The sequence below is a fragment of the Vicugna pacos genome, chromosome X (assembly GCF_048564905.1).
Source record: "Vicugna pacos chromosome X, VicPac4, whole genome shotgun sequence".
Classification (NCBI taxonomy): domain Eukaryota; kingdom Metazoa; phylum Chordata; class Mammalia; order Artiodactyla; family Camelidae; genus Vicugna; species Vicugna pacos.
The window spans coordinates 56793231-56818141 of NC_133023.1; the positions used below are offsets into that span (position 1 = coordinate 56793231).

General features: G+C 32.9%; 1 long non-coding RNA gene across 1 annotated transcript in view; it reads left to right on the forward strand.

Annotated features, from left to right (window-relative positions):
- LOC140691767 (uncharacterized) overlaps positions 1-24372 on the forward strand; it is an 81047-nt gene extending 56675 nt beyond the window's left edge. The window contains exon 2 of the long non-coding RNA XR_012067438.1: positions 24337-24372. This is a non-coding gene — a long non-coding RNA (uncharacterized lncRNA). The remainder of the gene's footprint in view (positions 1-24336) is intronic.
- The last annotated feature ends 539 nt before the right edge of the window (positions 24373-24911 follow it).

Sequence of the window (24911 nt, forward strand, 5' to 3'; positions counted from 1 at the left end):
TCCAAAACAAAGTGCTAGGCCCAGATGGTTTCACTGGTAAATTATAAAGACATTTAAGGAAAGAACTATGTCAATACTCTGTAATCTCTTTCAGAGAGATTAAAGCATTTAGCAATATCCAATTCCTGTTCATATTAAAAACATTTCACAAACTAGGAATAGAAAGTAACTTTCCCAACTAGATAATGTGTATCTAGGAATAACTTGGAGCTAACATAGTTAATGACTGAGTACTTTCCCCCAGAGTTCAGGAAAAAGGCATGAATGTCTACTCTTAATACTTCTCTTTGACATTATAGTAGACATTTTATCCAGGTCAGTTAAGCAAGAGAATTGCCTCTAGATTGGAAATGAACATAAACTGTATTCACAGATGAAATAATCTTGTGTATAGAAAAATCCTAGGTAACTCACACAATGTAATTAGACCTAATGCATGATTTCAGAATGATTGCAGAAAGATATAAGAAAATTTTAGAAAAATGAGTTCTATTTCTCTATAGTAGCAATGAACAATCTGAATAAATAAAATTTCATTTATAATAGCATCAAAAAGAATAAGATGTTTAGGCATAAACTGAAGAAAAGAAGTGTAAGACTTTTATACTGAAAACCAGAAAAGTCACATTGAAGAAATTTAAGAAATGAATAAATTGAAAGATACTTCATGTTCATGGATTGGAAGAATTAGTAATGTTAAGATGGTATCATTGGTTGAATTACATACCTCTAAAAGATGTTAACATCCTAACCTTTGGTTCCTATGAATTTGGCCTTACTTGGAAATAAGGGCTTTGCAGATGTTAAGTTAATCTGAGATTATATTGGTGAGATTGGGTTTTTAATCCAATATGATTCATGTCCCTATAAGGGAAGAAGAAAGGGCACACAGAGACAGAGATACACAGGAAAAATGGTGTGTAATTATAAAGGCAGAGATTGATCTGATGTGACTACAAGAACAGGAGCACTAATGATTGATAGCCACAACAGAATCTTAGATATTCTCTCCTAGAGTCTCCAGAGGAAACATGATTCTATGAATACTTTGATTTCAGACTTCTATCCTCTAGAACTGTGAGATAGTTAATTTCATTTATGATAAGCTGGCAACTTGATTTCAGACTTCTGGTCTCCAGAACTGTGGAAGAACTAATTTTTCTTGTATTAAGCTTTCCAGTTGTTGGCTGCTAAGCAGCTGTAGGAAATGAATACAATTGACAGTAGTCCCCAAATTGATCTAGAGATTTAGAGGAATATTTATCAATAACCTAGCAGGCATTTTGTAGAAGTTGGCAAGCTGAGTCTAAAATTCACATGCAAATATGGATACAGAATCGACAAAGTAATTTTGAAAAAAAAAAGGTACAGCAATGGAGAACTCACATTTCCTGATTTTAAAGCTTAGTATGGAGATCAAATAATTAAAACCTCATTGTAAAATTATAAGGATAGACATATAGATTATATAGGCATATGGAAGAATAGACATGGAAAGTCTACAAATATACTCACATACATATGATTAATCATTCCTGACAAAGGTGTCAAAACAGTGCAGTAAGAGATAATCTTTTCAACAAATAATGCTGTGGCAAGTGGATATCCCTATACAAATTAATAAAGTTGATCCAGCGACTTCACATTTTGCAAAGATGAATACGATATGAATCAAAGACCTAAATTTAAGAACTAAAATTGCAAAACTCTACATAGTTGTACATCTTCATGACCTTGGATTTGATATTACGTCTAAAGCACAAGCAGCCAAAGACAAAATACAATAACAACTTTTGTCCTTGAAGAGATACTATCAAGAAAGTGAAATAAAGTATAATAAAAAGAATGAAGTACTCATACAGCATACAACATGGTTGAATTTGAAAATGTGTAAGTGACAGAAGCCAGACCTAAAATGCCCCTTATTGTATGATTTGTTTATGTGAAATGTCTACAATATGAAAATGTATAAAAGACATAAAATAGTAGTTTTCAGAGGCTAGGAGTGATAAATGAGGAGTTAAAAAGTTGAGTTTTATTGTATGTGAATTATATCACAATTAAATAAGTGTGCTTAAGATGGAAGTAGATATTTTCATTAAAGATAAAGTGATATATAAGGAAATGGAAAAATACTTAGCATCACTTGTCATTAAGGAAATGCCAATTATAAATCACTGTAATATCAATAAATCTCTACTAGAATGACTGAATGAAAAACCTTAGCATTTCCAAGTGCTGCTAAAAATATAGAATAAATGGAAGGCTTATGCATTGTTTGTCAAATGGAACAAGTACTTTGTAAAAGAGGTTTTCCAGGGTTTTTATATATTTTTATATATACATATATATAAATTAAACATACATCTGTTGTATAGCCAAGCAGTTGCTCTCATAGGTATTTATCCAAATTGAAATAATAACCTGTGTTCTGTTATAGAACTATTCATTAACGTTGTGTACCATCACAGCATAGCAGCTTTTTTGGGTCAGTGCAAGCTGGAAAGAACTTGAATGACCCCCAACAAGGTATTGGATCAATAAAATGTACTACATCCCTTTAATATACTACTAATCAGCAATGAAGCATAGTGAACTATTGATACAATTAACAATATATATGAATCTCAAGTGGATATTTTTATGTGAAAGAATCCATACTGAAAATTCTGACACAGATGATTTGGTAAATGCAAAGTATTTGTAACATAGAAGAAATTGATGTTTTCCTGAGGTTAAGTGTGAAATGAGGGATAAAGAAGTAATTTTTTTGGTTATGGAACTGTTGTTTCCTGATGTTTGTTGGTATGTAAGTGAATCAATGCATTTTTAAAATAATGCAGTGGAACACAGAATATATACATTTTGTCTTACATAAATTTTAAAATACAGATAATGTTGGGACAAGTGGATATCCCCAGCTGTTTTCTTCCTCTATACCACACTGTCCTAATTTTTATTGCCATATAATAGTTTATATTTTGTAGTTTAAATCTTCCAGCTTTTTCATTCTTCTTCAATAATGTCTTAATACAGGGGCCAACAACATATTTCTTTAATGTGCCAGATAGTAAATATCTTATTAAACTTTGTGGACCATATGGTCTCTGTCACACTATTGAACTCTACTGTCAGGGAAAACATGTAAATTAATTAATATGACTATGTCCTAATAAAAATTTATTTACAAAAACAAGCTGCAGGTTAATGTCAATGGGCACGGGAGAGTAGAGAACACCAAAAATCTGTCTCATTACAGAAATAACAAGTTACTAAATAAGTTAGAACAAATCATTTTAAACTACCATATAATCCAGCAAATCCACTCCTGAGTATATATATCCCAAGGATATGAAAACTATGATTAGAAAAGGTACTTGCACCCCAGTGTTCATAGCATTATTTATAGTAGCCAAGATATGGAAGCAACCTCAGAGTCCATCAACACATGAATGAACACAATGGAATACTACTCAGCTATAAAAGAATGAAATTTTGCCATTTACAACAACATGGATGAATTTGGAGGCTTCTATGTTTAGTGAAATAAGTCAGAGAAAGAAAGGCAAATACTGTATGATATCACCTATATGTGGAGTCCAAAAAACAAACTAGTGATTATAACAAAAGAGAAACAGATTCACTGATACATAGAACAAACTAGTGATTACCAGTGGGTAGAGGGAAGTGAGGAGGAGCATGATAGGTGTAGGGAACTAAGAGAAATAAACTACTACGTATAATGTAAGTAAGCTACAAGGATATAATGTTCAGCACTGGGAATACAGCCAGTATTTCATAATAACTATACATGGAGTATGACCTTTAAAAATTGTGAATTACTATGTTGTACACCTGAAACTTATATAATATTATAAATCAACTATGCCACAATAAAAAATAACTATATTGTTAAACATAAAAGGCAATATTTTACTGTTTTTTTGTATAATTAGTCCTTATGTGATTTAAAAGAAAAAATCAAAAGAATTATTACTGTTGTCACATTTTTATATTGTAATTTATAATATAACAAAGGGTATGGGACACAGCTGCACAGCAGCATTGTTTTTGTATAATACTGGAGCTAAATCAATATTAATTCAAACTTGGTTGTTATAAATCTTAGAAGTTAACTTCATTCCTCTGGTTAGCCAATAAGAAAAAAAATCTAAATAATGCAGAATTTTAACTTGGTAAGCATCAAGGAATACCTCTGCACAGAAACAATTCACAAAGATTGGGAGAAATTTAGTTTTTATGTGTTTTTTTTACTTCTAATTTTGAAGGATGTCTTGGTCTAAACATTCAATGAAAACAAGCTTAAATGACCGCACAGAACAAGTAATTGTATTTGCAGTAATAGTTTAGAAATGTCACTAAACAGACAAATGTAGCCTTCAATAATCAAAACCAACAAACCCTGGAGAGAATTTCCAAGGTAATTTCCACTGTTACCAAACAATAGTAGTCAATAGTAATCATTCAAAGAAAGATGGAAGTATGGCCCATTCAAAGAAAAAATTTAGCAGTCATGTCCATTGAATCCCAGAGGTTTTACTACACAAATACTTGAAATGAGCTGTACTAAATTTGCTTAGTGATAAAGGAAACCATGGACAAAGAATTAAAGGAAACCAAGATAATGATGGACAAACAAAATGAGATTATCAATAAAAAGTTATAAAAAGGAATCAGCTAGAAATGCTGGTGATTTAAATTAAAATAACTGAATAGGAAATTTACTACATAGTATATTCAATATCAGATTTGAGCAGGCAGAATCACTAATGAGTGAACTTGATGATAGAACAATTGATGTTATCCAGATACAGGAGGAGAAAGAATAACAAATGAAATGTGAAATGTAAGCTACCTGTGTGTTACCTGAAGTAGATCAATATGTATTTTTTGAGAGTTCCATAAGAACCAATCAAAATTATGCAACTCAATTGCCAGGATAAAAACCAGTCTAAAAGGAGGAATAGCACACTAAATGACACAAAAGAACGAATAAGTGATCTGGAAGATAGAATAATGGAAATCACCTAATTAGCAGACAGACAAATGAAAAAAAATTGAAAGCAACATATGATATCTATGGGATAGTGTAAAGTATGCCAACCTATACATGATAGGCGTTCCAGAAGGAGAAGAGAGAGAAAAGGGAAATGGATGTATTTGAAAAAATTATGTCTGAAAACTTACCAAACCTAAAGAAGGAAACATATCCATGTGCAAGAAGCACAGAGGGTCCCAAACAAAATGAACACAAACAGACCCTTCAAAGACTTAGAATTAAAATGGCAAAAGTTAAAGATGAGGAGAGGACTCTAGGAACAGCAAGAGAAAAATAGAGTCAGTTACAAGAGAACCCACATATGGCTATCAGCTGATTTTTCTGTAGAAATGCTGCAGGCCAAAATGAAATGACATGATATATTCAAAGTCTTCAAAGATAAAAACCTGCAATCTTGAATAATCTACCCAGCAAGATTATTATTTAGAATAGAAGGAGAAATAAAGAATTTCTCAGGCAAGCAAAAGCCAGAATTCAGCAATACTAAACCTACCCTGAAAGAAATATTGGAAGCTCTTGTCTAAATAGAAAGGAAGGAAGAATCTACTGGTAAGGGAAAATAATAATAGGAAAGGAAAGTATATAAAAGGATTGAAGATCACTTAAATAAGCTAGTATGTATATTTAAGAAGCTAAAAATGTAAAAGTGACTATAACTACAATAAACACTAAGGATAAGCATATGGATAATGAATATGTAAAATAGGACATCAGTATCACAAATGTGGAAGGGGGAGTATAAAGATGTAGCTATTTGGGGATGTGTTTGAATTTGTATGACATCAGTTTAGAGCAAGTAGATACAGTTGTGGGTCAACATATTTGAAATCAAGGATAACCGGGTATCAAAAACATACAGTAGATTTATAAAAACCAAAAAGAAAGGAACTCAAGCATACTGTAATGAAAGAAATCCATCAAACCACAAAAGAAAAAGCAAAAAGAAGTGAGCAAGGAGGAACTATTTAAAAAAAAAACCTGGAAAACTTTAAAATGGCAATAAGTACATACCTATAAATAATCACTTTAAATATCAGTGGAATAAATGCTCTGATCAAAAGACATACAGAGGCTGATTGGATTAAAAACAAGAACCTACAATGTACTGCCTATAAGAGACTCACTTCAGGGTGAAATATACACATAGATTGAAAGTAAGGGGATAGAAAAAGATACCTCATGCAAGTGGAAACAAGACAGTGGGGATAGCAATACTCATATCAGACAAAATAGACTTTAAAACAAAGGCGATGAGGAAAGTAAAAAGAAGGACATTATATAATGATAAAAGGATCGATACAGGAAGAGTGTTTTACACTCTTCAACATATGTGCACCCAATATAGGAGTGCCTAAGTATATAAAACAAATAGTAGCTGATAAAAATGGAGAAAATTACAGGAATACAATAATAGTAGGAGACTCTAACACTCTGACATCAATGGACAGATCATCCAGAGAGCAAATCAGTAAGGCAACAGAGATCATAAATGACACAATGGACTAGTTGGACTTAAATGATATCTACAGGACATTACATCCAAAAAACAGAGAACACATTTTTTTCAAGTGTGCATAGAATGTTCTATGGAATCGATCACATACTAAGTCACAAAACAAGCCTCAACAAATTTAAGAGTATAGCAGTTATATCAAGCATATTTTCTGATTACAATGGTATAAAACTTGAAATGAACCACAGAAAGTAAAAAGGGAAGAGAATGAACACATAGAGGCTAAACAACATGCTACTAAAAAGCCAATGAGTAAACAATGAAATCCAAAAAGAAACCAGAAAATAACTTGAGAGAAATGAAAATGAAAACACAGCCTTATAAAATTGACAGAATGCAGCAAAAGGAGTTCTAGGAAGGAAATTTCTAGGAATACAGGCCTTCCTCAAGAAACGGAAAGTCTCAAATGAATAATCTAACCTATACCACCTAAAAAAATTAGAAAAAGAACAAACAAAACCCTGCCGAAGGAAGCATATAATATAGATCAGAGAGAAAATAAATAAAAATGGAGATTAAAAAACAGAAAATATCAATAAAACAAGATGGTTGAAAAGATAAATAGAATTGACAAACCTCTAGTCAGGCCCACCAAGAAGAAAAAGAAAAGGAACCAAATAAACAAAATAATAAATGAAAGAGGAGAAATAAAAACTGATACCACAGAAATATAAATAAAAATCATAAAAGGATAGTGTCAACAGATATATGCCAACAAATTGGACAACGTAGGAGAAATTAGTAAGTTTTTAGGAATATACAGCCTACCAAAACTGAGTCAAGAAGAAACAAGTAATTGGAACAAACAGAGCACTAGAAGTGATATAGAATATGTAATTAAAAAAAAAAAAACTCCCTGAAAACAGAAGTCCAGGACCAGACATCTTCACTGTGGAATTCTGCAAAATATACAAAGAACATATACCTGTCATTCTCAATACTATTCCAAAAAATTGAAGAGGAGGGAACACTCCTAAAGTTACTCTATGAAGATACCATCACCCTGATACCAAAACCAGACAAAAAGATACAGAAAAGGAAACCACAGGCCAATATATTTGATGAATATGGGTGCACAAATCCTCAACAAAATATTAGGAAACAATCCTAGCAATACATAATAAAAAGGATCATACACCATAATCAAGTTGGATTTATTCCTGGTTGCAGGGATGGTTGAAATACACAAATCAATCAGTGTAATACACCACATCAACAAAAGGAAAAGGAAAGACACAGAAAAAGCATTGGACAAGATTCAACATCCATTCATGTTAAAAACTCTCATCAAAATGTGTATAGAGGGAACATATCTCAACATAATAAAGGAAACAAACTCACAACTAACATAATACTCAGTGGTGAAAAGCTGAAAGCCTTCATGCTAAATTCAGGAACAAAGATGCCCACTCTCACTTCTGTTCAACATAGTATTAAAAGTTCAAGCTATAGCAATCAGAAAAGAAATAAAATGTATCTAAATTAGAGGGGAAGAGGTAAAACTTACTATCTGCACATGAATATGATACTCTATATAGAGAACTTGAAAGTCCCCATGCAAAAACTATTACAATAAATGAATTCAGTGAGATAGCAGGATATAAGTTTAATATACAGAAATGTGTTGCATTTCTTTACACTAACAATGAAATATCAGAGAAGGTAACAAAAACAATCCCATTTAAAATCCCATTTAAAAAAAAAGAAATAAAAAACCTAGAAATAAGCTTAACCAGGGAAGTGAAAGGCCTATAATATGAAAACTGTAAAATATTTATGAAAGAATTTGAAGATGATTCAAGATAATGGGAGGATATCCCAACTTCTTCACTTGGAAAAATTAATATTGTTAAAATAGACATACTACCCAAAGCAATTTACAGACTTAATGCAGTCCCTATCAAAATATTTGTGATATTTTTCACCAAACTAGAACAAATAATTCTAAAATTTATATGGAACCACAGAAGACTCAGAGTTGCCAAAGCAATCCTGAGGATAATGAGCTGGAGGCCTAACCCTTCCAGACTTCAGACTATACTACAAAGCTTCAGTAATCAGAACAATGTGGTTTTGACACAAAATCAGACATATAGAACAATGGAACAGAATAGAGAGCCCAGAAATAAACCTTCACACCTGTGGTGAATTAATCTATGACAAAAGAGCCCAGAATATACAGTGGAGAAAAGACAGTCTTAAATAAGTGATGTTGGCAAAGTTGGGTATGTGCATGTGTAAGCCATTGAAATTAGAACACTTCCTCACACCATATACAAAAACAAACTAAAAATGATTTACAGATGTAAATATAAGACACGACACCATAAAATTCCTAGAGGAGAACATAGACGAAACATTCACTGACATAAATTGTAGCCATATTTTCTTAGACCAGTCTCCTGAGGCAAAGGAAATAAAAGCAAAAATAAATAAATGGAACTTAATGAAACTTAAAAGTTCTGCACAGCAAAGGAAGCCATCGGCAAAATGAAAAGACAGCCTACTGAATGGGAGAAAATATTTGCAAAGAGCTCAACCAACAGAGGGTTAATATCCAAAATATACAAGCAGCTTATACAGTTGAATATTAAAAATAACAACCAGCCCAATCAGAATCAGCAGAAACCCTAAGTAGACTTTTCTCCAAGGAAGACATATGGATGGTTGGCCAACAGGCACATGAAAAGATGCTTAACATTGCTAATTATTAGAGAAATGCAAATCAAAACCACAGTGAGGTATCACCTCACACAGGTCAGAATGGCTGTCATCAAAAAGTCTACAAATAGTAAATGCTGGAGAGGGTGCGAAGAAAAGGTTATCCTCCTGCACTGCTGGTGGGAATGTAAATTGGTGTGGCCTCTATGGAAAACAGTATGGAGTTTCCTTATAAAATTAAAAATAGAGCTATCATTTGATCCAGCAATCCCACTTGTGGGTCCATATTTGGAAAAGAGAAAACTAATTCCAAAAGATACATGCAGCCAATGTTCAAAAGCAACCTTATTTATAATAGACAATAAATGGAAACAACCCATGTGCCCATCAACAGATGCTTGGCCTAAGAAGATGTGAGATATATATATATACACACACACACACACACTTAGCCGTAAAAAATGAAATATTGCTGTTTGCAGAAACATGAATGGACCTAGAAAATATTACACTTAATGAAGTAAGTTAGAGAAAGACAAATACTGTATGATATCACTTAACATGTGGAATCTAAAAAATAATACAAATTAATATATATACAAAACAGAAATAGGCTCACAGACATAGAAAATCTTATAGTTGCCAAAGTGAAAAGGGAGTGGGGAGGCATAAATTAGAACTATGAGATTAACAGATGCAAACTACTATACATAAAATAGGTAAACAACATGGGTTTTTTTGGAGGGGAAGGTAATTAGGTTTTAGTTTTGTTTTTTTTTTAATGGAAGTATTGGGGATTGAACGCAGGACCTTGTGCACACTACTACTGAGCTATACACTCCCCCACAAACAACATTTTACTGTATAGCACAGGGAACTATATTCAAGATCTTGTAAAAACCTATCATGGAAAATTACATATGTTTGTAATTATATAAATTATATATAAATAAATCATATATAAGTATATATTATATATTAATAAAAATTATATATAAATATATGTAATTATATAAATTATATATAAATAAAATATATGTATAAACTGAATCACTGTGGTGTGCACCTGAAACTAACACAAAATTGTAAATCAACTGTACTTCAATGAAATAAAAAATTCAGTTAGTTTTGGAAAATCTGAAAAGATTTATAGCAATAAAGATATTGAGCATGTAACAAAAAATGTAAAACTTGTCAACAAAGACCTCCATCATATACCTGTACTGGTACACTCTTCCAAATATTAAGAGTTGATAGTAACCACTCAAATTCTTTCAAAAAATAAGAAAAAGAGTAATATGTTCAACATTACTCTTACACCAAAGCCAAATAAAACCATCTGAAGAAGAGCTAATTCATTACCAGTATGTCTTGGAAGATAGATTATTAAAGTTTTCCCAAAAATTCCAAAAAAAAAATAATCCAACAACATATTATCAGGATTATACATCATAAATAAGTGAAATTATTGCTAGTAATACTTGGATAATATACAGCACAATAATATAATGAAGAAAATAAACCCTCATTTGAAAAATCCTCTCAGTACAGAGCGAGAATTTGATAAAATCTAACAAAACTTTATTTCAGAAAAGAAAAACAAAAAAAACAGTGAATTAGGAATAGACAGGAACTTGCTGAACATGATAAATAGCATTTATGTGAAACACATAGGTAATATCAATGTCAAAAGACTGAATGCTTTTCTCCTAAGATCATCAACAAGACAAACATGACTGATTTCACCTTTGCTATTATATATTGTAATGGATATTGTAACTGCAGCAGCTAGGCAGGTCAAAGGAATGGTAGGCATAGTAATTGGAAAGTAAGGATTAAATCTCTTTCTATACTTCTATATGAACGTTTATGTAGTCAAAGGAATTCCCCAAAAGTTTCTAGTGATAACAACATAATCAGCAAAGGTAAACAATCAGCACAGAAAATTAGTTGTATTTCTATAGCTAAAATCTGAAAAGGAAATTTAAAAATCCATATACAGTAGCATCTAATGGAATAAAATTCCCAGGAATAAATTTAACCTGGGAGTTGAAGTGTTTGTTCAGTGAAAACTGCAGAACTTTGCTGCAATAAATTAAGGAACATGTAAATAGACTGAAAGGTATCCTGTGTAAATATATTATAATACAATATTCTTAAGATGTCAGTACAGTTCATAGTGATTGACAAATTCAATGCAGTTCCTTTCAAAATCTGAACAGCTTTTTATGCTGAAATGGAAAAACTAGTCATCAAATTCATATGAAATTGCTAAGGTTTTGAGTTACCAAATCAATCTTGAAAAACAACAAGGTCAGGAGACTTCTGATTTCAAAACTTACTGCATAACTGCATTAATCAAAAATGACACAGTACTGGCCAAAGTATATAATATAGACCAACAGAATAATATTGAGTTTTCAGAAATTAACTATATATCTACACCCAGTCGATAAGGTTTCCAAGATTATTTAGAGGAATGAACAGTCCCTTAAACAAATGATGCTTGGACAACTGGATTTCCACATGCAGAAAAATGAAGCTGGACCCCTACCAACAAATGGTGCTTGGACAAAAATGTATTTCCACACTCAGAGGAATGAAGATGTACCATATACAAAACTAACTCACTGTGCATCAGCAGTTAAGAACTAAATCTCTATAACTTATTAGAAAGCATAGGAATAAATCTTCATAAACTTGGATTTGGCAGTGGAATCCTAGATGTGATATCTAAAGCATAAGCCAAAAAAAGAAAGAATAAATATATTCAACTTTATTAAAATTCAGTACTTTTGTGCATCATAGGACATTACCAAGGAGGAAAAAGGCAACATGCAGAAGGTGAGAAAATACAAAGCATGTGCCTAACATGGGCTTAGTGTCATGGATATATTATGTATTTTTAAAAAATACTCTTACATGTCAGCAACAAGTAGAAAACCCAATTAAAAAATGAGCAAAAACTTGAGAAGACATTTCTTCAAGGCAAATGTAAAAAATGGACAAAAAGCACATGAAAGATGCTTCATATTATTTGACATAGATGAAGTAAAAGCAGAACTACAAGATAATTTTACATCCACTTGTGTTTGTAATTTTAAAGACATCTAAAAGAGTAAGTGTTGGCAAGGATGTACATAAATTGAATCCTGTCCACATAGCCGGTATTTAAAATGGTTCAGCTGCTGTGGGATGCAGTGCAGATGTCCAAAGAAAGAATGAAATTTTGGTATATACCTACAATGAAATATTATTCAGCTGTAAAAGTCATAAAGTACTGATCCATGCTAAATTTGGATGAACCCATAAAGAATTATGCTAAGGAAATGAAACCAGACACAAAAGGTGATATGTTGTATGATTATATATATAAAATTCCTTTGAGAGAGAATTTTGATTGGTTGATGCCAGGAGTCAGGAAGAGAGGGAATATGGAGAAACTGCTTAATGACTATAGGGTTTTACTTTGTAGTGATGAAAACATTTTGCTACTAAATTATGTGAATGTGCTAAATGCCACCAAAGTGTTCACCTTAGACTTACTATTTTTAAGTTACATGAATTTCACCTCAGGAAATTTTAAAAAATTGGCAATAAAGTGAAGCTCAGTACTGGATGGTTTCACTGGTTCATTCTTTCAGACGTTAAGGAAGAATTAATACCACATGTCAACCTCTCTCAAAACATGCAATTGAGGGAACATCTTTAAACTCATTTTATGAGACAAAATTTCCATGATAACCAATGTCAGACAGATATGAAGTCAGAGCCTATGTAGGTCAGTATACCTTATGAATATGAATGCCAAAACCTTAATAAAGTGCTTGTAAAACAAATATAGCAACATGCTAAAAGGAATTATGCATGATGAGCAACATGGGATTTTTTTCCAGAATTGCAAAGGTGATTCAACGTACATAAATTAATGTCATATACCGTATTAATTGTACAAAGAAAATAACACATGATCATTCACTTGAAAGAAAGCATTAGACATAATTCATACCTTTTGTGATATATAGAGCTCTGCGAACTGGGAATAAAATGGAATTTCAATGTGATAAAAGGCACTTACGAAAAACAGGTAACATAGTTAAAGGGGAGAGATTGCTGTCTTCTTATGACCAGAAATAAAACTAGGATGCCTCTTGTATTCAACTTTGTACTAGAAGTTCTAGCCAGAACTATTTGCTGAAAGAACGAGTAAAATACATCAATATTGGAAGGGAAGAAGTAAAATTGTCTCTAGTCTCAAGATGACATCATCTTATACATAGAAAATCCTAAAGAATAACATGCAAGAAGCTATTAGACCTTATAAGAAACTCAGCAATGTTTCAGAGTATATGTCAAATACACAAAAATTGGTTGTATTTCTGCATACTAGTAATGGACAATGCATAAAGGCAATTAAACAATTCCATTTACAGTATCAAATAATAAAATACATAGGGTACATTTATTCTAATAGGTACAAAACTTGTAAATTGAAATCTACACAGCATTGCTGAAAGAAATTAAAGAAAACTAAACAAATGGAGAGACATCCTGTGTTCATTTATTGGAAAGCATATTTTGGCATGCCATCAGTTCTTAAAGCAGCATGCGAATTTAATGTGATTTTTATCCAAATCTCAACTGCCTTTTTTTTTTTTAACAGAAAAGGAAAAGCTGATCCTAAAAGAGGTATGAAATTGCAGAGAACCCTGGATAGCCTAAACAATCTTGGATACTATAAATTTGGATGGTTCACACTTTTTTCAAACCTTACAACAAAGTTATAGTAATCTGAACAGTGTGGTATTTGTATAAAGATAGACATATAGGCCAGTGGAATAGACATGATAGTTCAGAAATACATCTATGGCTAATTGATTTTCCAGATTTTTGCCAAGACCATTCAGTTATGAAAGAAGAGTCTCAACAGATGGTTCTTTGACAACTGGAGATCAACTTACAAAAGAATGTAATTGGACTTTGAACTCATAATTGTTACAGAAATTAACTCAATCTTTCAAAAGTTAAATGTACAAGCTAATACTGTAAAAATCATAATAGTAAAATGTATAGTAAAATCTTCCTGATCTTTAATTTGGCAACTGATTCCTATATATGACACTGAAAGTAAAATCATCAAAAGAAATAATAGATTACAGTGTATCTTGTTTTATTGCTCAATAGATTACAGTATATCTTGTTTTATTGCTCTTGGTTTTATTGTACTTTGGAGATAATTGTGTTTTTCACAAATTGAAGATTTATAGCAACCTTACATCTAGCAAATGTATTGACATTTTTCTAACAGCATTTGCTCACTTTGTGTCTCTGCTATATTTTGGTAATTCTTGAAATATTTCAGAATTTTTCATCATTATATTTGTCATGGTGACGTGTGATCAGTGATCTTTCATGTTACTATTGTAATTGTTTTAGGGAGGCACATACCATGTCCATAGAAGACAATGGACTTCATCGTATTTGTGTTCCGACTGCTCCACTGACTGGACGTTTTCCTCTCTCCCTCTCCTCAGGCCTCTCTATTCCCTGAGAAACAACAATAATGTTACTAGGCCAGTGAATATCCCTAAAGTGGCCTCTTAAGTGTTCATGTGAAAGGAAGACTTGCACATCTCTCTCTAAATAAAAAGCTAATAATGATGAAGCTCAGTGAGGAAGGCATGTTGAAAGCCTACATAAGCCAAAAGCTAGGCCTTTTGTGGCATTTATCCAAATTGTGAATGCAAAGGAAAAGTTCTTGATGTAAATGAAAAGTGTTATTCCAGTGAGCACATAAATGATAAGAAAGCAAAATAGCCTTATTGCTGATACTGAGAAAGTTTTAGCAGTCTGCATAAAAGATCAAACCAGCCTCAAAATCTCCTTAAGCCAAAGCCTAATCCATAGCAAAGCCCTAGCTTTCTTCAATTCTGTGAAGGCTAAGGGAGGTGAGGAAGCTGCAGAAGAAAAGTTTGAAGGTAGCAGAAGTTGGTTCATGAGGTTTAAGGAAAGAAGCCATCTCCATAACATAGAAGTACAAAGTGAAGCAGTAAATGCCGATGTATAAGTTGCAGCACGTTATCAGAAGAGCTAGCTGAGATCATGAATGAATGTGGCCAGACTAAACAACATATCTTTGATATAGAAAAAAACAGCCTTCTATTGGAAGAAGATGCATCTAGGACATTCATAGCTACAGGGGAGAAGTTAATTCCTGTCTTCAGAGAACAGGTTGACTCCCTTGTCATGCTAATGCAGCTGGTAACTTTTGAGTTCAAGCCAATTCTCATTTATCATTCTAAAAATCCTAGGGTTAGACTGGGATTTCAAAATTGTAGAATAGGTAAACAAGATTATACTGTATAGCACAGGGAAATATATATAAGATCTTATGGTAGCTCACAGAGAAAAAACTGACAATGAATATATATATATGTTCATGTATAAATGAAAAATTGTGCTCTACACTGGAATTTGACACAACGTTGTAAAATGATTATAAATCAATAAAAAAGTTAAATAAAATAAAAATCCTAGGGTTTTTAAGAATTTTGCTAATTGTACTCTGCCTGTGCTCCACAAATGGAGCAACAAAGCCTGGATGAGAACACAGCTGTTTACAGTGTGGTTTACTGAATATTTTCAGCCAACTGTTGACACCCACTGTTCAGCAAAAACATATTCCTTTCAAAATATTACTGCTCACTGACAATGCACCTGGTCACTTAAGAGCTCTGATGAAGATGTACAATGACATAATGTTTTTAATGCCTGCTAACATATCATCCATTCAGCATCTGGTGGGTTAAGGAGAAATTTTGATTTTCATTTCTTATTATTTAAGAAATACATTTTGTAAGGCAGTACCTGCCATACTAAGTAGTGATTCTTTTGATGTGTTGGGCAAAGTAAATTGAAAACCTTCTGGAATAGATTTATCATTCTAGATGACATTTAGAATGTTTGTGATTCATGAAAAGAGGTCAGAGTATCAACAATAACAGTAGTTTGGGAGATGTTGATTCCAACCCTCATGGATGACTTTAAGAGGTTCAAGACTTCAGTGGAAGAGATAACTCCAAAGGTGGTGAAGATAGAGAAGTAGAGTTAGGAGTGGAGCCTGAATCTGTGACTGAATTCCTGCAATCTCATGAGAAAACCTTAATGGATGAGGAGTTGCTTCTTATTGATGAACTAAGAACGTGGTTTCTTGAGATGGAATCTACTCCTGTTAAAGATGCTTTGAATATTGTTGAAATAACAAGAAAGGATTAAGAATATTACATAAACTTAGTTAATAAAGCAGTGGCAGGGTTTGAGAGGATTGACTCCAGTTTTGAAGTTCTGCTGTGGATAAAATGATGCCAAATGGCATTGCATGCTACAGAGAAATTGTTCATGAAAGGAAGAGTCAATTGATATGACAAACTTCATTGCTGTTTGACTTTAAGAAATTGCCACAGCCACCCCAGCCTTTAGCAACCACTACCCTCATCAGTCAGCAGCCATTAATATCAAGGCAGAAAAACAACTACTCACTGAAGTTTCAGGTGATGGTTAGCATTTTATAGTATTTTTTAGTTAAGGTACATACATTGGTTTTTTAAAGGCATAATGCTATTGCACAGTTAATAGACTACAGTGTAGTGTAAATATAACTTTTATCTTCACTAGGAAACAAAATTCATGTGACTCACTTTATTGTGATATTCACTTTATTGTGGTGGTCTGGACCCATACCCTCATTATTTCCGAGGTATACCTGTAATTGGGCTTTATCTACCTTACAAATATGTGCACCATAGGACACTCTTAGGAAAGTGGAAAGACAGCTCACAGAATAGGAGAAAATACTTCAAAATTATATATTTGAGAAGGTACTGGTGTGAAGAATATATAAAGAACAGTTCCAACTAAGAAACAGAAGGAAAATACAATTTAGAAATGCACCAAAACATGATTATTGCTCAAAAGTTAATATACCAGTAACCAGAAGTACGTAAAAAGAATTTTAATATTTTTTGAGACATTTAATTCAAAATAACTATGAGATATCACTTCACACTATAGATATAAAATAAAAAATAGAAAATAATAAATGTTGGCAAGGATATGGAGAAGTTGGAATTTTTGTTGTTGTTATGAGGGATGTCAAATGGTGAGACTACTGTGAAAAACAGTATGGTGGTGGTTCCTCAAAAATTTAAATATAGAATTTTTATGATCCACCAATTCCACACCAAGGTATATTTCTAAGTTAAAGTAATACTAACATTCAAATAAAAATTTTATATGGAAATATATATAGCCACATGATTTGCTGTGGTCTGAGTAGAATCTACTCAGATATCCATGAGGTAATGAATGGGTGAAGAAAGTGGTATAATATTATTCATCCATAAATAGGAATGAATTACAGGTACACGGTATGACATAGATGTTCCTCTTATTCATTGTACTAAGTGAAAGAAACCAGACACATAATGACCTTATTCCACACATGAAATGTGAAGAAGAGGTAAATCCATGGAGGCAAAGCAGATTAGTGGTTGTCAATGACTAGGGAGGGTATGGGGAGTGGAGAATGACTGCTTTATCAGTCTTGGGTTCTCTGTTATGTTATTAAAATATAGATTTTGACCATAGTGATGATTGCACAAAGTTGTGAATGTACTTACAGCCCCTGAATTGTACTATTTAAAATTATTAAAATGGTGGATTTTATCTGTTATTCTACCTCATTAAAAAAAAAAAGGAATTGATCACCTTATAAAAAGCAGGTGGTGGGATATATAGCTTCCAGGGTATAGCTTACTGACTCTTGGCCTTGTTTATTCAATGTTATTTGCATTGCAACATATTTATTACATTTTTTTTTCCTGAGACAGTCTAAAGACATCACTTAAAATGTAGTAGTTATATATAACTTGTCACAAAATTCTGATTTTCAGAATTTATATACAACTCATTGGGATCAACATGAAATTGGCAGTTAATAGAAGATTGACAAGGACTTGAACATGCCCACATAAATCACAGCTGAAGGTATTCAAGATCATTTCGCAACAGAAGAATGGCAAAAACTACAAACAGTACTAATATATACTCTCTAGAATGTGTCAAATGAAATGGATTTGGGGTTCCAAATATTGGTATTTTGCTAACCAATATCTTTCATACAGGGATGGTGCAAGTATAATTGGGTACAGTCATGTTGGAAAACCTTTTCATGATACATCATAAAGTTGAACATGCATATTTTTTTAAACTAAAATATAGTTGATGTACTGTATTGTGTTAGTTTCTGGTGTACAGCATAGTGATTCAATTACATATATATATTCTTTTTCATCATAAGTTACAACAAGCTATTGAATATAGTTCCCTGTGCTATACAGTAGGGCCTTATTTATTGTATATGTAGTAGTTAGTACCTGCAAATCCTGAACTCTCAATTTATCCACCCCCCACCTGCTTTCCCTCCTGGTAACCATCAGTTTGTTTTCTATGTCTGTGTGTCTGTTTCTGTTTTGTAAATAAGTTCATTTGTTTGTCATTTTTTTTAGATTCCACATATAAGTGATATCATATGATATTTGTCTTCCTCTGACTTACTTCACTCAACATGATAATCTCTTGATCCATCCATGTTGCTGCAAATGTCAATCCATTCTTTTTTATGGCTGAGTATTATTCCATTGTATATATGTACCACAACTTCTTTATCCAGTCATCTATTGATGGACATTTAGGTTGCTTCCATGTCTTGGCTATTTTGTAAATAGTGCTGCTATGAACATTGGGGTGCATGCATCTTTTTGAGTTAGAGTTTTCTCTGGATGCATATCCAGGAGTGGGATTGCTGGATCATATGGTAACTCTACTTTTAGTTTTTTAAGGAACCTCCATACTGTTTTCCATAATGGCTGCACCAAATTACATTCCCACCAACAGTGCAGGAGGGTTCCCTTTTTTCCACACTCTATCCAGCATTTACCGTTTGTGGACTTTTTAGTGATGGCCATTCTGACTGGTGCGAGTTGATACCTCATTGTAGTTTTGATTTGCATTTCTGTATTACTGGTATTGTGCATCTTTTCACGTGCCTGTTGGCCATCTGTATGTCTTCATTTGAGAAGTGTCTGTTTAGGTCTTCTGCCCATTTGTTGATTGCATTGTTTGTTTTTTGTCATTAAGTTGTATGAGCTATTTGTATATTCTGGAAGTTAAGCCCTTGTCAGTTACATCATTTGCAAATATTTTCTCCCATTCTGTAGGTTGTCTTTTCATTTTGCTTATTTTTTTTTCTGTACAAAAGCTTTTAAGTTTGATTAGGCCCCATTTGTTAATTTTTTATTTTATACCTATTGCCTTGGTTGGCTGACCTAGGAAGATATTGCTTTGATTTATTTGAAGGAAGAATATGCACATATTTTGTAACTTAGAAATTTCACTACTGTATATATGCCCATGAAGATAGAGGCATATATGTTCACCTAAGACGTGTTAATATCTGTAGCATCACTATTCTTAATAGCTCTAAACTGGGAAACATGCAACTATCAAGGGAATAGATATATTAATTGTGGTGGTGTTTCCTTTCTGTAGATTAGTACACATTAATGAAATAGAATGAACTCCAACTACATATTATGCATGTATCTCATTATTTTCAGCAAAGCAGCAGAATGTATTAAAGAAAAGTCAGGATAGTGGTTCATCTGGGTAAAAATATAATTACATATGCCACTCTAATGATACTGATTAATATCTTCTTCCTTTAAGCTTGTTAAATTATTCTTTGAGTACATGTATAATTCACATTGTCTTCTGTATATCATATTTTATAATATAATGAAAGAAAAATTACATTTAAATGCAATACCAATTTCTCAGAATTTTCCTCAAGATGTACAGGGATACCTTGGAAGTATTGTGGGTTCAGTTCCACACCATCACAGTAAATTGAATATCACAATAATTTGAATCACATGAGGTTTTTTTTTTCAGTAGTGCATGTAAATTTAAGTTTACACTGTACTGTAGTCTATTGTGTGTAGTAGTATTACATCTAAAATAAAAAATTACATGCCTTAATTAAAAAATACTTTATTGCTAAAAAATGCTGACCATCATCTGAGCTTTTCAGTAAGTCATAATAGTAACATCTAAAATCACTGATCATAGATGACCACAAGAAATATAATAATTATGAAAAGGTTTGAAATACACACTTCTGGAAATTCTCCTAATGGCATATAGCAAATAATGAAATATATAAGAATTTTAAAACTGACGACCAAAATTGTATGCCTTTCAAACCACCACCCACTAACTCTTCCCATTTCAATTCAGCAGTGACTTCACTCCAAGCATTTGAGTCAGGAATACAGGCATCCTACTCTTTTGGCTAACAATTGAGGTCTAAAGTCCAGAATGGAATGATGCCAAAATTTCTTACTCTCCAGCTCAGTTTTGTAGATCCTCACTTCCAAGCAATTGCAGCTGACAAGATGAAGATTTATTCCTCTCCCAATTCAGACACTTAAAACAGAAGCTCTTCTTCAGGCCTGGTGTCCTCAGAATACTGAGCCCCTTGTCCTCACTACAGGTCATTTGTGCCTTTGAAGTTTCATAATAGGTGAGGCAAGTTGAGAAGAACACAAGCTATCTCCCAGTTTAATACTTACAAATCTGGGTTGTCACTTTGAGGAAATGTTATCACTATCCCTCCAGCTCCTTGGATCTGGATGACAGATTCTGAGTAGGACAGGCAGAACATAAAAACAGAGCCCTTAAGCCTTTTGTAATGAAACTTTATTTAAGAATATGGGGACATTCAAACTTGTAGGCTATCCCAAAAATGATAGATATTTCAGTGATAAGTAAATATATAGCTGGTACTTTATGAGAGCAACCTGCTAAACTGTAGACTAGCTAACTTTCCATAGAGAACCACACAAAGCATTAAGAACATTCCTGTAGTCAGAACAAAGACTGACATAAAAAACTACCACTGCAAAAGACCTGAATTTAATTGGATTAGGCCATTCAGTAGTAGATGCCCCAGAGCATAGAAAAATCCTAAACCGTAGAAAAATCAACTTGTAATTAGTGTAGCCAGTAGCTCGATAAGTTCAAGAAAAGAGACAAATTGAGTCCTTGTAAACTAGTCATTCCAGGATAACTGGATGTTTCCAGGTTTATGCCCTTTAAGGAGTAATACCTTCGGTTTAACATTGTGGGAGAAATTGACTTCACTAAAAGCGTCCAATCACTGTACATTAAAAAATTGAATAACTACCATCCCTGGAGTTGTGTTGTGGTTAACTAGCCAGTATTGCTACCATATATCATTTATAATGTGTATTTTTCAACTGCATAAAAACTTGAGACATGCAAAAAAGAAAATGACCATCTTGCAGAAGACATTGGTAACAGAACCTGCATTCAAGGGCCTATATATCTGGTTTATCAGTGTTTCAGATCAGCCATTATATGTTCAAAGAACTAGAGGAAACCATGCTTAAAGAGGTATACATATGAAGACAACATCTCTTCAAATAAAGTATCAATAATAAGGAATTATAGAAAAGATTTATATGACAATCTTGTGTTGAAAAGTATAAACAAAAATTCACTAGAGTGTTTCAACAGTATATATGAACTGTTAGAATAAAAAAAAACTGAAACATAGATTGATAGACATACAATCCAAAGAATATAGAAAAAAGAAGGAAGAATAGCAGTTTCTTAGAAATGCGGGCTGCCATTGTGCTATATGTGTCTCAGCAGTGCTGGAAATAGGGGAAAAGTGGTTAGAAATGATATATGAAGAAATAATTCCTGAAAACTTTCAGTGTTAAAATATTAATCTAAACACTCAGGAAATCAGAATGTATTTTGAGACAAATGAAAACAAAAATAATATGCCAAAATTTGTGGAATGCAGCAAAAGCATTTCTAGGGTGAAAGTTTATAGCAATAAATGCCTCCACTAAGAAAAAAAAATTAAATAACTTAACTACAACTTAAGAAATTAGAAAACTACAACTTAAGAAATTAGAAAAAGAACCAACTAATGTTAGAGTTTGCAAAAGGAAGTTCATAACAAATAGATATAAATAAAGACTTAAAAGACAACAGAAAAAGTAATGAAACTAAGTTTTTTGAAAAGGAAAAAGAGGACTCAAAATAAATGAGAGTAAACATTAAAACTGATACCACAAAATACGAAGGATCGTAAGTGGCTACTATGAACAATTATATGCCAACAAATATGCTAACTTAGAAAAAAATTTGTAAATTCTGGCCTAGATGTGAGGGCATCACTAGTATAAAGCTGTTAATGAGCATAAACAAATATCTAACGGAAGCACTATCTTTCTGGCCAGTTGACTGGTAAATGGGGCACCTTTAAGCTGAAGCATGTGGGGAGAGTTTTCATGATAGTTATTCTCTCCCTCTCCCTTTCCCGCCTTTGGCCTTTCCTTGAGGGCAGCTACAGTTAAGGAGTTGCATTCTAGTGATGTCACACACAGTGAAGTCTGCAGGAGGAAAAAACCATCTTATTTAAGGTTACCTCATTTGTGCAGAGCTTTGTGGCAGCAGAAGTGACAATATCCAGGAGAAACATGGGTCTAGTCTATTTGGAGTAAGGAAAAGTGGTCCCTTGGAACTGGAGATGGGTAATTTTAGAGAAGAGAGAGCTGGAGAAAGGGACCTCCTTATTTTGTAGGTGAACCATTTCAATTTGTGAGCTCATCTCCAACCTGAGCACTCATGGTATAGGCCAAAACAAACATAGCAATATCTTTGATAATGTAACTATAATATGAAGCACCACCCATGTTGCTGACTAAACTCAGAATCATAGGCGAGGCAGACCAAAATTGTCATAGTAAAGACTTTGAAGCAAAATTGGATATTGGAATCATTCTTCATAAAAGGGGAAATACAAAGTTGTGGTCAGAACCTAATTGAATTGATTGTCTTTTTAAAAATGCATACACACATACATTGTCCAGAGGATTTTTAAAAGAGTCAGATTTTTGCATTTTAGCTATGTTCAAAATGATGATCCAAAATTATTCAACATACAAAGAAACAGGAAAATATGACTAACTCAAAGAGAAGTGACAATGAATAGATGCCAGATACCAGATGCTACAAATCTTGGAATTATCATGCTAACACTTTAAAGCAGCCATTAGTACTATACTCCATGACATAAATGTGAATTCTCTTAAAATGAATAGAAAATATAAGTTCTCAGCTGAGAAAATAGAAACATTTAGAACTAAGTAGAATTTATAAAACTGAAAAATACAGTGTTTAAAATTGGTTTTTAAAAGTGATGAGTTCATTTCTGGGCTCTCTATTCTGTTCTATTGGTCTATATGTCTGTTTTGGTACCAATACCATGCTGTCTTGATGACTGTAGCTTTATAGTATTGTCTGAAGTCTGGGAGAGTTATTCCTCCAGCCTCTTTCTTTCTCTTCAGTAATGCTTTGGCAATTCTAGGTCTTTGATGGTTCCATATAAATTTTATTATGATTTGTTCTAGTTCTGTGAAATATGTCCTGGGTAATTTGATAGGGATTGCATTAAATCTGCAGATTGCCTTGGGCAGTGTGACCATTTTAACAATATTGATTCTTCCAATCCAAGAGCATGGAATATCTTTCCATTTTTTAAAGTCTTCTTTAATTTCCTTCATCAGTGGTTTATAGTTTTCTGTGTATAATTCTTTCACCTCCTTGGTTAGATTTATTCCCAGATATTTTATTACTTTGGGTGCTATTTTAAAGGGGATTTTTTCTTTACTTTCTTTTTCTGTTGATTCATCGTTAGTGTAAAGAAATGCAACTGATTTTTGAACATTAATTTTGTAACCTGCTACCTTGCTGAATTCTTCAATCAGCTCTAGTAGTTTTTGTGTGGACCTTTTAGGATTTTCTATACATAGTAACAACTCAAAATGGATCAAAGACTTAAACATAAGACAAGATACAATAAACCTCCTAGAGGAAAACATAGGCAAAACATTATCTGACATACATTTCAAAAATTTTCTCCTAGAAGAAATAAAAGAAAGAATAAAAAAATGGGACCTAATGAAGCTTATAAGCTTCTGCACAGCAAAGGAAACCAGAAGTAAAACAAGAAGACAACCTACGGAATGGGAGAAAATTTTTGCAAATGAAACCGACAAAGGCTTGATCTTCAGAATGTATAAGCAGCTCGTACGACTCAATAAGAAAAAAATAAACAACCCAATCCAACAATGGGCAGAAGACCTAAACAAGCAGTTCTCCAAGGAAGACATACAAATGATCAAAAGGCACATGAAAAAATGCTCAATATCACTAATTATCAGAGAAATGCAAATCAAAACTACAATGAGATATCACCTCACACCAGTCAGAATGGCCGTCATTCAAAAATCCAAAAATGACAAATGCTGGAGAGGCTGTGGAGAAAGGGGAACCCTCCTACACTGCTGGTGGGAATGCAGTTTGGTGCAGCCACTATGGAAAACAGTGTGGAGATTCCTCAAAAGACTAGGAATAGACTTCCCATATGACCCAGGAATCCCACTCCTGGGCTTGTACCCAGAAGGAAATCTACTTCAGGATGACACCTGCACCCCAATG